General features: G+C 42.1%; 1 protein-coding gene across 3 annotated transcripts in view; it reads right to left on the bottom strand.

Annotated features, from left to right (window-relative positions):
- FREM1 (FRAS1 related extracellular matrix 1) overlaps window positions 1-15,162 on the bottom strand; it is a 375,258-nt gene extending 360,096 nt beyond the window's left edge. Inside the window, exon 1 of one of the 3 annotated variants that reach the window (XR_012231567.1) lies at window positions 14,892-15,162. The gene's annotated coding sequence lies outside the window, so the exon portion shown is untranslated. The remainder of the gene's footprint in view (window positions 1-14,891) is intronic. The other 2 variants (XM_073572162.1, XM_073572160.1) reach the window with 2 other exon arrangements.
- Between the last annotated feature and the right edge of the window lie 1,575 nt (window positions 15,163-16,737).

Below are 16,737 nucleotides of genomic sequence, written 5' to 3'. Positions count from 1 at the left end.
GGTGAGAACTTTGAACCCACAAGGGCTTTACAGAAGTTTATAACGTACAGCGGTACAATTAAAAAATCATATTTTTTCCACAAAAATGATCTTTTCACCCCATTTTTATTTTCCCAAGGGTAACAGGACCCTAAAAGTTATTGTGCAATTTGTCCTGAGTATGCTGATACCCCACATGTGGGGGTAAACCACTATTTGGGCGCATGGCAGAGCTCGGAAGGGAAGCAGTGCCATTTGACGTTTTTGGCTGGAATTGAGATCGGACTTCATGTCGCGATTGGAAAACCCCTGATGTACCAAAACAGTGGAAACCCCCCACAAATGACACCATTTTGGAAACTAGACCCCCTAAGGAACTTATCTAGATGTGTGGTGAGAACTTTGAACCCCCAAGGGCTTCACAGAAGTTTATAACATAAAGCCGTACAATTAAAAAATCATATTTTTTCCACAAAAATGATCTTTTCACCCTCAATTCTTATTTTTCCAAGGGTAACAGCACCCTAAAAGATATTGTGCAATTTGTCCTGAGTACGCTGATACCCCTCATGTGGGGGTAAACCACTATCTGGGCGCATGGCAGAGCTCGGAAGGGAAGCAGCGCCATTTGACGTTTTTGGCTGGAATTGAGATCGGACACCATGTCGCGATTGGAAAACCCCTGATGTACCTAAACAGTGGAAACCCCCCACAAATGACACCATTTTGTAAACTAGACCCCCAAAGGAACTTATCTAGATGTGTGGTGAGCACTTTGAACCCCCCAGTGCTTCACAGAAGTTTATAACGCCCGGGCGTGAAAATAAAAAATTCGTATTTTTTCCACAAACATGATCTTTTAGTCACCATTTTTTTTATTTACCCAAGGGTAACAGGAGAAATTGGACCCCAAAAGTTGTTGTCCAATTTGTCCTGAGTATGCTGATACCCCATATGTGGGAGAAAACTACTGTATGGGCACACGTCGTGGATCGGAAGGGAAGTAGTGACGTTTTGGAATGCAGACATTGATGGAATGGTCTGCGGGTGTCATGTTGCCTTTGGAGAGCCCCTAATGTACCTAAACAGTGGAAACCCCCACAAATGACCCCATTTTGAAAACTAGACCCCCTAAGGAACTTATCTAGATGTGAGGTGAGCACTTTGAACCCCCAAGGGCTTCACAGAAGTTTATAATGCCAGGGCATGAAAATAAAAAAAAATCGTATTTTTTCCACAAACATGATCAATTATTCCCCAATTTTTTTATTTTCCCAAGGGTAACAGGAGAAATTGAACCCCAAAAGTTGTTGTCCAATTTGTCCTGAGTAAGCTGACACCCCATATGTGGGAGGAGAAAACTACTGTATGGACACACGTCAGGGCTCGGAAGGGAAGTAGTGACGTTTTGGAATGCAGACTTTGATGGAATGGTCTGCGGGTGTCATGTTGCCTTTGGAGAGCCCCTAATGTACCTAAACAGTGGAAACACCCACAAATGACCCCATTTTGGAAACGAGAACCCCTAAGGAACATATCTAGATGTGTGGTGAGCACTTTGAACCCCCAAAGGCTTCACAGAAGTTTATAATGCCCGGGCATGAAAATAAAAAAATCGTATTTTTTCCACAAACATGATCAGTTAGTCCCCAATTTTTTCATTTTCCCAAGGGTAACAGGAGAAATTGGACCGCAAAAGTTGTTGTCCAATTTGTCATGAGTACGCTGACACCCCATATGTGGGAGAAAACTACTGTATGGACACACGTCGGGGCTCGGAAGGGAAGCAGTGCCATTTTGGAATGCAGACTTTGATGGAATGGTCTGCGGGTGTCATGTGCGTTTGGAGAGCCCCTGATGTACCTAAACTATTGAAACTCCCCACAAGTGACCCCATTTTGGACACTAGACCCCCCACGGAACTTATCTAGATGTGTGGTGAGCACTTTGAACCCCCAAGTGCTTCACAGAAGTTTATAACGCTCGGACGTGAAAATAAAAAAATCATTTTTTTTCACAAAAATGATATTTTTGCCCCCAATTTTTTATTTTCCTAAGGGTAACAGGACAAATTGGGCCCCAAAAATTGTTTTGCAATTTGTCCTGAGTAGGCTGATATCCTACATGTGGGGGTAAAACACTGTTTGGGCGCATGGCAGAGCTTGGAAGGGAAGGAGCACCATATGACTTTTTCAACTCAGAATTGGCTGGAATTGAGATCAGACGCAATGTTGCATTTGGAGAGCCCCTGATGTGCCCAAACAGTGGAAACCCCCAATTCTAACTCCAACCCGAACCCCAACACACCCCTAACCCTAATCTCAGCCCTAACCCTAGCCCTAACCCAAGCCCTAACCCTAGCCCTAACCCTAACCCTAGCCCTAACCCTAACCCTAGCGCTAACCCTAGCCCTAACCCTAACCCTAACCCTAATGGAAAAATGGAAATAAATACATTTTTTTAATTTTATAATTTTTCCCTAACTAAGGGGGTGATAACGGGGGGTTTGATTTACTATTTATGGCGGTTTTTATTTTTGGCAGCTGTCGCACGCTAAAAGACTCTTTATTGTAAAAATAGTTTTTGCATCACCACATATTGAGAGCTATAATTTTTCCGTATTTTGACCCACCGAGTCATGTGAGGTCTTATTTTTTGCGGGACGAGTTGACATTTTTATTGGTACCATTTTCGGGCACGTGACATTTTTTGATCGCTTTTTATTCCGATTTTTGGGATGCAGAATGAACAAAAACCAGCGTTTCATGAATTTCTTTTGGGGGAGTGCGTTTACACCGTTCCGCGTGTGGTAAAATTGATAAAGCGGTTTTATTCTTTGGGTCAGTACGGTTACAGCAATACCTCATTTAGGTCGTTTTTTTATGTTTTGTCGGTTTTATGCAATGAAAACTATTTTATATAAAAAATAATTATTTTGCATCGCTTTATTCTGCGAGCTATAACTTTTTTATTTTTTCGCTGATGATGCTGTGTGGTGGCTCGTTTTTTGCGGGATAAGATGACGTTTTCAGCGGTACCATGGATATTTATATGCGTCTTTTTAATCGCGCGTTATTACACTTTTTGTTTGGCGGTATGATAATAAATCATTATTTTTTGCTTCGTTTTTTATTTTTATTTTTTAAGGGGTTTGCTAAAGGGGTTAACTAATGGGACAGTTTTATAGGGCGGGTCGTTATGGACGCGGCGATACCTAATATGTGTACTTTTATTGTTTTGGGGTTTTTTTATTTTCAAAAAATGAATTTATTGGGGAATATTTTTTTTTTTTTTACTAATTTATTTGGCGATTTTTTTAAAATTATTTTTACACTTTTTTTTTATTTTTTTTACTTTATTACATAGTCCCAGGTGGGACATCACTGTCCTGTGACAGATCGCTGATCTGTCACATCACAGATCACTGTGACAGATCAGCAATCTGTCACAGGCATTGAAGAAGACTTCCTCTTGCCTGCGCTTTGCAGGCACTGAGGAAGCCAGCTTCCTCCAGGCCCCCGAAGGCCCCCGTCGCCATCTTGGATTCGGGGGCCTGGAGGAAAGGAGCCCCCCGCAGCAGCGCTGCACATTGCGCTGCCGTGGGGGGCTCAGGGAAGCACGGAGGGAGCCCCCTCCCTGCCGATGCTTCCCTTTAACTCCCGGTACACCGCGATCATGTTTGATCGCGGTGTGCAAGGGGTTAACGTGTCGGGGGCGGTCCGTGACCGCCCCTGACACATTGTGCCGGGTGTCAGCTGTGATAATCAGCTGACACCCGGCCGCGATCAGCGGCGCTCACCACGTGGGCGCCGCTGATCGCGGTAGACGTACTATCCCGTCCATGGGCATAGGGGCCCGGGTCCCATGGACGGGATAGTACGTCGGATGTCAGGAAGGGGTTAAACTTATTGAATGTAGTTTTGTACAGAATGAGGGGTACAATTTTTAGAATGATGTCACTTTTGGGCATTTTCTGTCACATAGACCTCTCAAAGTCACTTCAAATGTGATGTGGTCCCTAAAAAAAATTGGTTTGTAAATTTTGTTGGAAAATTGGGAAATTGCTGATCAACTTTTAACCCCTATAACTTCCAAACAAGAAAACATGCTGATGTAAAGCAGACATTTGGGATATGTTATTTATTAACTATTGTGTGCCATAACTCTGCTTAAGAGCATAAAAATTAAAAGTTTTAAAATTGCAAAATGGTCAACTTTTTCGCCAAATTTCCAATATTTTCAGAAATAAACGCAAGTTATATCAAACAAATTTTACACTAACATAAAGTACAATATATCACAAAAAAAATAAAAATATCAGAATCACTGGGATACGTTCAAGGGTTCCAGAGTTATACATAACATATGGCGATGCAAAAACTTGTAAGAGCTATAATTTTATAATCACTTTCTTTTCCAACTTTTGGGAGGAGGACTTAACAAAAAACAGTAATTCAAGAATTGTTGTTTTTTTTATGCCGTTGTGCTTTTGGTAATCTTAATAAGAGAGTACGATTACAGCGATACCTCAATTATATTTTTTTTATATTTTGGCGCTTTTACACAATAAAGACTATTTTATAGAAAAAATAATTACTTTTGCATCGCTTTATTCTGAGAGCTAGAACTTTTTTGCACTGATGGAGCTGTATGGCAGCTAGTGTTTTGCTGGACAAGATGTAATTTTCAGTTATACCATTTTTATTTGCAATCGTCTTTTTGATCACACTTTATATTTTATTCCACTTTTTGTTCGGCGGTATGATGGAAAAGCATAGACTTTTGCCTTTTTTTACGGTGTTCACTGAAGGAGTTTTTTAGGTCGGGTCGTTCCGGAACTGTCAATACCAGATGTGTGTACTTTTTATGTTTTTTTTCATAAAAATATTTATTTCTGGGTACAATATATTTTAATTTTTTATTATTATGTTGTGTCTTTTAAAAAAAAATTTTTGTACAGCTTTTTTTTCTTTTTTTTTAACTTTTTTACTTAGTCCCTCTATGGGACTTTCACACCTCTGATTGCAGTTATAAAACATAGCAATGCAGGAGTATTCCTATACTTTATAACTGACAGTGCTGCATTGACACAAGCTAGCTACCCCATTCACTGCACATGATCTAATTAGCTTGCTAGCCCTGGTGACCCGGATGTCACCATGGCAACAAGGAAGGGGGCACCGATCATAGGGGAGAGGGACCCCCCTTCCTCTCCCTGCAATCTAAATGCTGCGATCGATATTTATCTCAAAATCTTTTCATCTGGAATTAGCTTATTTGTAGATCACAACTCAATATTCACATAACTACATAAACACAGGCATAGAAAAGAGCCTAAACACCCATCAGTATATTTACCAAAAAATTAATCCCCATTGATTGAATAAAGTCAAACAAGGTAATTATTAAAACTAAGTGCTGCTATGAATTGCTGGGATACATAGTATACATTTTCATCAACTAGATACTCAGAAAAAAGTGTTATCATAAATGTCTAGCACAAACATGATTATGAAGGTAATCACTTTCAATACAATTTACATTCATATGGACCAGGTCAACATAGCAAAAAGCACTGTAATTTATGGCTGGTTCAGCTACAGGTGCTTCTCACAAAATTAGAACATCATCAAAAAGTTAATTTATTTCAGTTCTTCAATACAAAAAGTGAAACTCATATATTATATAGAGTCATTACAAACAGAGTGATCTATTTCAAGTGTTTATTTCTGTTAATGTTGATGATTATGGCTTACAGCCAATGAAAACCCAAAAGTCATTATCTCAGTAAATTAGAACACTTTATAACACCAGCTTGAAAAAATGATTTTAAAATCCAAGATGTTGGCCTACTGAAATGTATGTTCAGTAAATGCACTCAATACTAAGTCGGGACTTTTTTGGCATCAATCACTGCATCAATGTGGTGTGGCATGGAGGCGATCAGTCTGTGGCACTGCTGAGGTGTTATGGAAGCCCTATTTGCTTTTATGGCAGCCTTCAGCTTATCTGCATTGTTAGGTCTGGTGTCTCTCATCTTCCTCTTGAAGATGAATTTCCCACGCAGCAATGGCATAAAGTGAGACTAGGGACTTTTTTTTTTTTTAAGTGGCGGAGGAATACAGTGCGGAAGGATACCTACCTTCCGTCATTGGATTCCTGCAGCCCGTAGAGAATGGCAGCATCATCTGATGCTGCAGTTCTCTACCCAAGATCGTCGTGGGACACACTCGTGGACTGCTTCGGATCGTGGGTGAGTATTTTTGTGGTTTGTTATGTTAATATTTATTCCGGAAAAGACAATGGCTTCGGGGAACAATGTGACAAGTATTGGTAAGTATGTTACTCTATGTTATATGTACTGTATGTCTATGTATGTATTGTATGAATGTATTGTATGTATGTAGTATATATGTGGTATGTATGTAGCATGTAGTATGTATGTAGTATGTATGTAGCATGCATGTAGCATGCAGTATGTATGTAGCATGTAGTATGTATGTAGCATGTATGTAGTATGTATGTAGCATGCATGTAGCATGCATGTAGTATGTATGTAGTATGTATGTAGTATGTATGTAGCATGCAGTATGTAGCATGTATGTAGCATGTATGTAGTATGTATGTAGTATATATGTAGTATGTATGTAGCATGTAGTATGTATGTAGCATGTAGTATGTATGTAGCATGTAGTATGTATGTAGCATGCATGTAGTATATATGTAGTATGTATGTAGCATGTAGTATGTATGTAGCATGCATGTAGTACATATGTAGTATGTATGTAGCATGTAGTATGTATGTAGCATGCATGTAGTATGTATGTAGTATGTATGTAGTATTTTTTTATTTATTTTTTTAACATTTAACACATTAGCCGGATGATGGGACTACTACTGTCCCATCATTGGCTAATGTGTCAATCACTGTCATGGTAGCAGGCATCGCCAGATGGGACTTGTAGTCCCATCGGACGATGCTTGCACAGACCCCCGGACATCAGCACAGCCCCCCGGCAGGCCGGCACAGCCCCCCGGCAGGCCGGTACAGACCCCCACAGGGTGCACAGACCACCGGCAGGCCGGCACAGCCCCCCGGCAGGCCGGTACAGACCCCCACAGGGTGCACAGACCACCGGCAGGCCGGCACAGCCCCCCGGCAGGCCGGTACAGACCCCGGGCAGTCCACACAGCCCCCGGCAGGCCGGCAGAGACCCCCGGAAGGCCCGAAATGACGGCGCATCATGATGCGCACACACCGCGCATCATGATGACGTCAGGCTGTCAATCAACTTTGAACTTCCGATTCCGATGCCGAATTCCGATATTGAAAAAATATCGGAAGTCGGTATCGGAATTCCGATACAGCAAGTATCGGCCGATACCCGATACTTGCGGTATCGGAATGCTCAACACTACTTGTGATTACACCGTGAATTTACACGTGTATCAAAACATTTTACCACAGGCTAGTAAGGCCAGCAGTCTGAGGCTTCAGGCTGAAAAGATGATGAAACAAGTCAATTACCCATCGATTTTAAGTAAAACAGCTAAAGAATATTAGAAAAAATTGTTTTAAAGTGGCCTTGTTCTGACCTTAACCCTATTAAGATCTTGTGTTATGATTTGAAGAGGGCTGTTCACGCAAGGCTTTGCAAAAATATTGATGAGCTGATACACATTTATGCACATCATACTTGCTGCTACAGGAAAGTTTTGGTGGAGGTAATTGCTGCTAAGGGGAGTTATAACATTTAAGGGTTCACTTACTTTTTCTAATTGCACTGTGGATGTTTAGTCAATGTGCTAAATATCATGATAATTGTATCAGTGTCCCTTATTAGAGGAAATCTATTATCCAAAATCCCTTTTGCAAAGCCAAGGCAACAGATTATCTTCCATGAATATTTTGTATTACTTCACAGTCTTGCAGATGTTGAAATTATCATACACAACAATTTTCTCCCAACCCAGGATCAGCAATGCCTCTCCATCATTTCTCTGTCTTTGTTGACTGGATTGGAGTCTGGCTTAACAGGACTAGATTTTTCTTTTTCAAAAGAAAAGATAGTGCGCACAAAATAAAATTTTCATGGTTGACATGACCCAGTCGACGCGTTTTGACTGCACTAAAAAGTCTTACTCATGAGTAATTAGTCATGAGTAAGATTGTTTAGTGCAGTCGAAACATGTTGACTGGGTCATGTCGACCATGAAAATTTTATTTTGTGCGCACTATATTTTCTTTTGAAAACGAAAAAGAAAAATTCAGTCTTAGTCCTGTTGAGCCCGACTCCAATTTTTTCTATTTTCCTTTGTAACACCTGCACAGGGAACTGTCAGAGCATCTACTGGCATGCTGGAGCTTACACACTCTAAGAAGAGTTTTGCAGTGGCTGTTAAACAGGGACCTACAGACACTAATCGTTTTTCTCCTGAGTAGCAGAAGACTACAACTCCCAGGGATTCTTGTTCCAGTGAGATGATAGAAGAAGGGAGGAGGAGGGACTTGGGGGAGGACGCTGTGGAGGAAATGAAAGTAAATGTGCAGAGGAGAGAGAACGTGGCTGCTGCTGGTTATGAGAGACAGAGCTGTGTGGATCTTGATTCCCCTAAGTTGCAGAGTGTGGGGGACCCCACGGAGATACCTGTGTTGCTGGAGAGAGCAAAGATCCAGAGAGTCCGGCCGGCACTCCCATCGGATAAAGGTCTAAATCCTGCAGCCCCCAGCTGGAGTCCAAAGAATCCTCCGGTCATTAGAGACACAGTGAGTGCCCTTATGAGACTTGTGGTTCTATCAGCACTAATTACAGTGAGTACAAGGCAACATAAACTATTGACATCAATGTTCATCTAAGTGCACCCACGATTGATACTTTGCGTGCCAACATCTGCGGCAACTGGGCCCCAACGTTTGGACTGAGTAAATACAGAAGAGGGGGACTTTGCCACGTTATATTTGCAGGGTTGGAGTTTAATTAGACGGTGATGTGTATATAACTTTTATAGAGCACAGTTAATTGCATTGTATATTTATTCCTTTAAACCCACCTCAATTCTGCTTTATAGCAATAAATCTGTTAAACTGTTTTACTCCTGCTTCCTGAGTGTGTACCAAGCTGTGGCAGGGGTTTCCCGAATCAGCTCCTGGCAGAAGATAACTGTCCTTCTGCAGCCCAGAGACAGAGCTCCAATCAAGATTCGGGTGGAGGCCCTGCGGACAAAAGAGGTGAGACCCTCCATAACACCCAGGGTACAGTGGTAGCCCTAAAGGGGTGTTACACCTTGATGTGACGCCACGGCGAGGCCGGTGTCTGAGCCCCAGGTGGATGAGCACAGAGCAACTGGGTGAGCTGGAATCAAGTTTGTTGACTGCCTGAAGCAGTGATGTTGCAACTACAGCACACATGATAACTGCAGACAATCACTGAGCTCAGCAGTTCTGCCTATGCAGATGGCACAAACCAGTGATTGGCTGCTCTGGTCACATGCTCTGCAGACGTTAGGTCACCACAGTAGCCTGTGAGCAAAAATCAGAGCAGCACTAGAGTGGTATCACTGAACCTTGAGAGGGTGAGTATTGGTATGTCTGCTTTTTTCATCATCTTTAAACCCTTTAAAAAAGGGCAACTAGATTATGTGATAGAAAAGGAAAGAATGGAAATCTAATGAAATTGCACGTATGAAAAGATTTTGGACACTATATGGCAGCATCATTATGTAGGACACATTGATTGTCTATTAATGTCTACCGCTGAGGGAAACAAGCTTTGGCAGGTTAAGCTTTAACCTATCCACCTCTTGTTTTCCTGGATGATAAGCAGCGCCAAGGGTATCTGTTGGCCACCCTCACAGCTTGCCTGATTAGATGTACAGATTGGGCATGTTAATAAGGGTACCGTTACATTTAGCGATGCACCAGCGGTCCCAACAACGACACGACCTGGTAAGGATCGCTGGTTCGTCGCTAAATGGTCGCTAGTAAGCTGTCAAACAGTCAGATTTACCCAACGACGCAGCAACAATCCAGCGATCCGTATAATGACCTCGGCGGTCATAGGGACCTTGTGACACAACAGCGATTCTGATGACTCCTGCCTGTGTCCATGATTTCTGAGTCGCTAACGAGGTCGCTCGTAGGTGTCAAACACAGCGATGCATGCTGGCCAGTGGGACACCAGCGATCAAAAACTGGCCCAGGACATTTGAGCATGATCAACAACATCGCAGCGGGGGCCTGGTCGCTGCTAAATGTCACACGTAACGAGATTGCGTCACAAAATCGGTGACGCTTCAGCGATCTCACAAGTGATCTCGCTATGTGAGACGGGGGCTTCAGGGAGCCAGGATAGATAACTGTTACCTAACTTATTTGTATGGACTACAGTTTACATTATGTGGTCCTGTGTTGACCCCTAATATAATGACTTGGGGACCAAATCTAAAACAGTAAGCCAGTCATAAAGTTTCATAATCTTATGTGATTAAATAGACAGTAATCTAAGAGAAACACTTTAAAGACCACCTGTCACCCTTTTTTTGGCACATAAGATTTGTGGTGAAGTCAAAATCAAGCAGCTGCAGGACTAAAACCGATGAGCTTAAATGTTCATGGACTTGATCCGGCACCAAGTGAATACATCATGGTCTGACTTTTTGTTTCCAAATGTCACAAAACTAGTGCAGATTTATTCGACAACTGTTTAAAGGCAAGGATATCTTTAAAAGTAAAATATTACAAAATTGTATGCTAGAAGAACCCCACAAAACTGGGCAGCGGTGTAACTTCAAGCATGTTGGCCCCGTTGCAAAATATTCAACAGAGCCCCCAACAATCACAGGTTTTTAATAGTAATAGTCAAAGGGACAAAGGGACCTTGTGGGTGACCCTAATCTGGGTGTCTTGGTGTAATTGGGTGACCTGGTCTGGGTGTAATTGCAACATCTGCATCTATTATAGTTACGCCCCTGAGACCCGGTAATATGAGGGTGAATCTAATATTTTCTGCTGTTGGCCCTGTCTTACTGCTCCGCAGGAATGAATGCGGTCATCAGGTCTTTTCCAACTGGGGTGCGTGAAAAAATGACTGCCCCACAAAAGAACAACAGCGCGCAGAGGTTTGATTTTTGTGGTCTTACTGTGTGTCTGGTGCTGATATTTTTGGGAGACTTTGTGCACAGCATGAAGAAAGTGTTTTGTGGTGAAGAAGTGTGTATGAATGGATAGTGAAGTTCAAGGAAAGTTGTGTCAGCCATGAAGAAGGAGACGGATGCCCATCCATGACAGATGACAACATTGAGTGTATACATGAACTGATTTTGTTGGTTCGGATTATCACCTGTTTGGTCCCTTGAAAGAAGCCCAACAATGAAGAAGAGTCACATATGATGAAGAGGTGAAGACAGCAGTGGTTTGTAGCTCAGCCTAAAATATTTTTAATGAGGGAATACAAAATCTTTATTGACAGACGGACAAAGTGTATTAAAAATCGGGGAGTAATTATCTTTTCTGGAAGGTGATTAAAATAAATTTTACAGCCAAAGTGCGGATAACTTTTGAATCAATAGAACATCAAAAAGTACAATATAAAGCTAGGTGCAGACGACCATATATTCTCTCACCCAAGGGAATCGGGTCAATGAAAATCACACTCTGATCAGAGTTTGAACATAGTGTAATCTATCTCAGATGAGGAGAAGATGAAGAAAAAAAATGTCTCCATCTTCTTCATTTTGTTAGTCTGTGGAAATCAAACTGCACTCAGATGTCATCTGAATGCATTCTGATGGCTTCCATGGACTCATTGACTTGCATGGCCGAATGCGATACGAATATAGGATCAAACTGGGATATGCTGCAATTTTTCCCTCGGATAGGTGAGGTCCAAGGAAAAAAATTGGACATGTGCATGGCCCCATAACATATCATTGGTCTGAGTGTGAGCTGATGTTTTGTCAGAATGCACTTGGTCTAAAAATATGGCCATATGCACGAGCCCAAAAACAGCAATATGTCATTTGGTTGGCACATAAATAAAGTCACAGTTACAACATTACTGTGGAGTATGGTGGCAATATTCGAGCAGTGGCGAGTGAAGAATAACTAATCCACGAGTTAGAGAGAATCTATAGAATATATAATACAGCTCTGGCAAAAATTAAGAGACCACTGCAAAATTTTCCGTTTGTCTGATTTTTCTCTTTATAGGTATATTTTTGATAAGAGCGAAGGCTCTCTTCCGAAACACACGTCGGGGCGCATTCCTGCATCTACTCACCTGCTGCCACAGGTATATCTTCACTTCACCCTGCTATTGTAGCACCATAGTGCTTATATTCGCTGCTTAAACATGCATTGGGGCACATTCTATATGGCTCTTTTCTAGACTCCTACTAAATTTTATTATTTTTTTACCCATTGTGGTTTACTTTTGCCATTTTTTCATTGTGTAGTAAGATCCCAATATATTTCATAGCATAGTAGCACATTTTTTATAGTATTTTTTTACATAGCACACCAGCACGTTCTTGACCACATGGACTCATTATATATTCCTGTCTCTGCATCATATTAAGCAGGTTTTTTCATGAATAACTGTGAGTGCCTTCATTAATTTGTATGGCATTATTTTCTATGTGTTAACTTTGGACCACGTACTTATGGATAGTGTTCCTTTTTAATTGGTCTTTTCAGTAGTTGCAGGTACTTTCATGTGCCACCAGCGCTACACTTGCCTACATTTTTTATTGCTTATCTCAATAAATATTGATTTTTTACATCTTCAATTTTAGTCCTACCATTTGTTATGACCTTCTTGTTCGTTTTTTCCTCTGTATACACTAGGTATATTTTTGAGTAAAATGTAAATTGCTCTTTTATTCTATAAACTACTGACAACATGTCTTCGAATTTCCAAGCACCAATTTTTGTATTTATTTTCAGAAAATGAGAAATGATCAAAATAACAAAAAAAATGCAGTGCTTGCAGACCTCAATTAACGCTAAGAAAACAAGTTCATAATCATTTAGGCTAGTTTCAGACTAGCGTTTCCGGGCGCAGCGCAGGGCCGCTGCTAAGCTCTGCCCCTGGCCGCGCCCCCTCCGGTCAGCTCCTCCTCTGATCGCATGACGCTGCATGCGATCAGTGTACCCTATATTTAGCGTTGGGTACGTTGGTCGTGCGCTGGCACATTTTTGCTGGCGCATCCGCCCTTTTGGCAAAAGTGTGCCAGCGCATGACCAGCGTACCCAACGCTAAATATAGGGTACGCTGATCGCATGCAGTGACATGCAATCAGAGGAGGAGCTGACCGGAGGGGGCGTGGCCAGGGGCAGAGCTTAGCGGCGGCACTGCGCTGCGCCCGGAAACGCTAGTCTGAAACTAGCCTTAGAAACAACAATACTAATGTTTTAACTCAGGAAGAGTTCAGAAATCAATATTTTGTGGAATAACCATGATTTTTAATCACAGCTTTCATGCGTCTTGGCATGCTTTCCACCATTCTTTCACACTGCTTTTGCGTGAGCCTATGCCACTCTTTGTACAAAAATTTAAGCAGTTCTTCTTTATTTGATGGCTTGTGATTATCCATCTTTCTCTTGTTTACATTCCAGAGGTTTTCAATGGGGTTCAGGTCTGGAGATTGGGCTGGCCATAACAGGGATTTGATATGGTGATCCTTCATCTACACATTGATTGACCTAGTTGTGTGGCATGGCGCATTGTCCTGCTGGAAAAAACAGTCCTCAGAGTTGGGGAACATTGCTTGAGCAGAAGGAATCAACTGTTTTTACAGAATAACCTTGTATGCGGCCTGATTCATACGTCCTTCGCAAAGATTAACCTGCCCAATTCCAGCCCAGCTGAAGCATCCCCAGATCATCACCGATCCTCCACCAAATTTCACAGTGGGTGCAAGACACTGTGGCTTGTACACCTCTACAGGTCTCTGTCTAACCATTAGACGACGAGGTGATGGGCAAAGCTGAAAATTAGACTCATCAGAGAAGATTACCTTACTCCAGTCCTTTGTGGTCCATTCCTTAAGGTCTTTGGCAAACTTCAGCCTGGTTCTCCTTTGCTTCTCATTGATGAAAGGCTTTTTTCTAGCTTTACATGAACCCTGCCTCTAGGAGCCTGTTACGAACTGTTCTTGCCGTGCACTTCACCGCAGCTGCCATTTGCCATTCCTTTTGTAGGTAAGTTGATAACATTCTGCGGTTGCTGAGTGACATTTGAATAAGATGACGGTCATCCCGGTCAGAGTCGTTTTCACCCTCTGCCGGTCTGTAGCTTTGCTGTTCCCAATGTCTGCTGCTTGTCCTTGTTATAATTGACTACCGTCTTAGAAATTTTAAGGATGGAGGCAACATGACGCTCACTGTATCCCTCTGCTAGTAAAGCCAGAATTGAGCCCTTCTTTTCCTCACTCAAGACTTTTCAACTCCTTTGGCATGATTAAAAGTTAATTTTCCATTCCTATTTCTTTTGGGATATTACTAGCACTTGTCTAGCTTGTCCTATTACAAGAGGATTGTGAACACCATAGCAGGGTTTTTTATACTTTCCTTCGTTAAATAAGATTTGGCTCAGGTGATCACCTAATCAGAAGCACATTCAGTAGAATGAGGTGTATTCTGGTTGGAATTCAACTGACACTGGGATGGAATGGCTGTCAGACATGTAGAGAAGCTGATTTTTATAAAATTGTGCAGTGGTCTCTTATTTTTTGCCAGAGCTGCATACAATTTTCTAGTGTATGCTATTCTATGCAACAAAAGAAAAGATTTAGAAAACCAGAATAACATCTTTTCATAGTGATTAGATTAAATTCCCACAATGCAGAAAATCTTTGAAGAAGTCTACATAATAAGGCATTAGAAAGGTCCACAGACAGTCAGTAACACTTACGGTTTTCCTTGTATAACAAGTTGTTAAAACTCTGAAGTTACTGGGAGAATCCTGGTAGTGGAGCAGTACAAGCTTCCTCGGCGCTGAACTTCTTGTTTGTACTTCAGTGACTTTAGTTGAGAATGTCCAGGGAAGAGAAATCTTGGGATTAGGCTGATAAGAGCACTTACACCAATGTTCTAAAATGTTTACACTAAAAGCAGAGAAGTCATTGGCAGCCTGCCCTGCTTCTTACTGCATCAGTCTGCTGGGACCCCACAGAGCACTTGTTAATGAGATCTGGGCTTTATCAGGTCTTGCTGCTACAGGCTGCCAGCTGTAAAGTTTACTTCCCCTCCTCAAATGACACAGCTGGAAACCCCACTCCCACACTTCTGTGCTCAGATTTTGCAGATTCCCATGCTACAGGGGTTCAGCATCACATGCATCCTACACACACTAAGGTTATCGCCATCTCACCTCTGAGGAATCCCACCAGTGGAAGATTAAATGGAAGATTAACTGTGCTCAGGGCAGGGGGGATAGTTCTGTCTCTTGCTGAAATCTCAGGGTTGCTCAAAATGGGAGACAAGGCTGGATACATTCTAAAAACAGGTCATAATCCTAAGTCATATTACAATACTCATTAAAGCAGGGATGGGGAACCTCAGGCCCCAGGGCCATTTATGGCCCTCGATGACCTTTTATCAGGCCCTCGGGCAGATTCTCAGGGACTGCATTCTTGGGCACGGAGTTGTATTTTTATTGCCAGCAGCTCATTAACTTCTTCTTGCTCTGTTAGCACACACATGCAGTGTTCACTAATGAACACTGAAGGGCATGCAATGAAAGATTACATCCTGACACCAGTGCCAGAGTCAAGATGTAGTTTGTGGGCGGAGTTTGTACGGCCCCCGAAGGATGGTATAAATATCCAAATGGCCCTTGGCAGAAAAAAGATTCCCCACCCCTGTATTCAAGGGTCGATTGTGACTTGTAGGATCGCTACTTCCAACAGGTGGCACTATAGAGTTCAAGTCCTCTTTCTCTCTGAAGAGGCAATTTGCATCATAATTGGAGACAGTCAAGGTGTAACGGTGGATGTGACGGGTGCAGAAGGATTTGTAAAATCACTTACTAATCAAGTTATTTGAACACATTAGTGTGCCAAGGTTAGACATATTAGTACCATCCCCCCAGTTTGTTATTGTGCACACATAAGTGTATTTGTAATGACCCAGAAGAGGCCATTACAAACATGTATGCATTCATAGGAGCCTTTGGAATAATTCATGCTTTGGTGTATTGCCTGGTGTCATTCTGCTTGATTAAATGTAAATTGTTGCTCTGTAATACCACTGGATACCAGCAGGTGGTAGTATAAGAATCGGCAAGAGACTGTATTGGAGGATGTCTGATCAACATCCTCTATAGTCTGGTCACTATTGTGACCAGAGGTTGGCATTTGGCAATTGGAGAGAGTCAAGCGCGACTAAAGGTGAGGCATAGAGTACGAGGGCTGCTAGGATTGAGTACCTTGCCAGATAGTCTTTTCAGAGCCGATCACAGCAAGGCCAAACCTTTGGCCTTATCAGAGTATCAGTCCTGTTGCCGTTCAGCCGGGACCTGTATGGAAATCCAGTGTTGCGGCTAAATGTTGAAGAAGCTGTGAATCATTGATCTGTGATCTAGTAAACCGTTTGAACTGTTCATACCAAGGTCTGGTCTGCCTTCTTGCTACCTACCTAGCTACCTCTAAGTTATCTAGATGTGCCCTGGGAACGGGTCTGGGGTGCCGTGATACCCCAAACTGTACAACACCGCAGAATAGCCATATCACTCCTCGGCACCTACGTCTGGGCCTAAT

This window comes from Dendrobates tinctorius, unplaced genomic scaffold (genome assembly GCF_039654945.1).
Source record: "Dendrobates tinctorius isolate UK_male_01 unplaced genomic scaffold, ASM3965494v1 ptg000031l, whole genome shotgun sequence".
In the NCBI taxonomy this organism is placed as follows: Eukaryota; Metazoa; Chordata; class Amphibia; order Anura; family Dendrobatidae; genus Dendrobates; species Dendrobates tinctorius.
The sequence above is the reverse complement of the archived record's forward strand: the minus strand, read 5'-3'. Positions and strand labels throughout refer to the sequence as shown.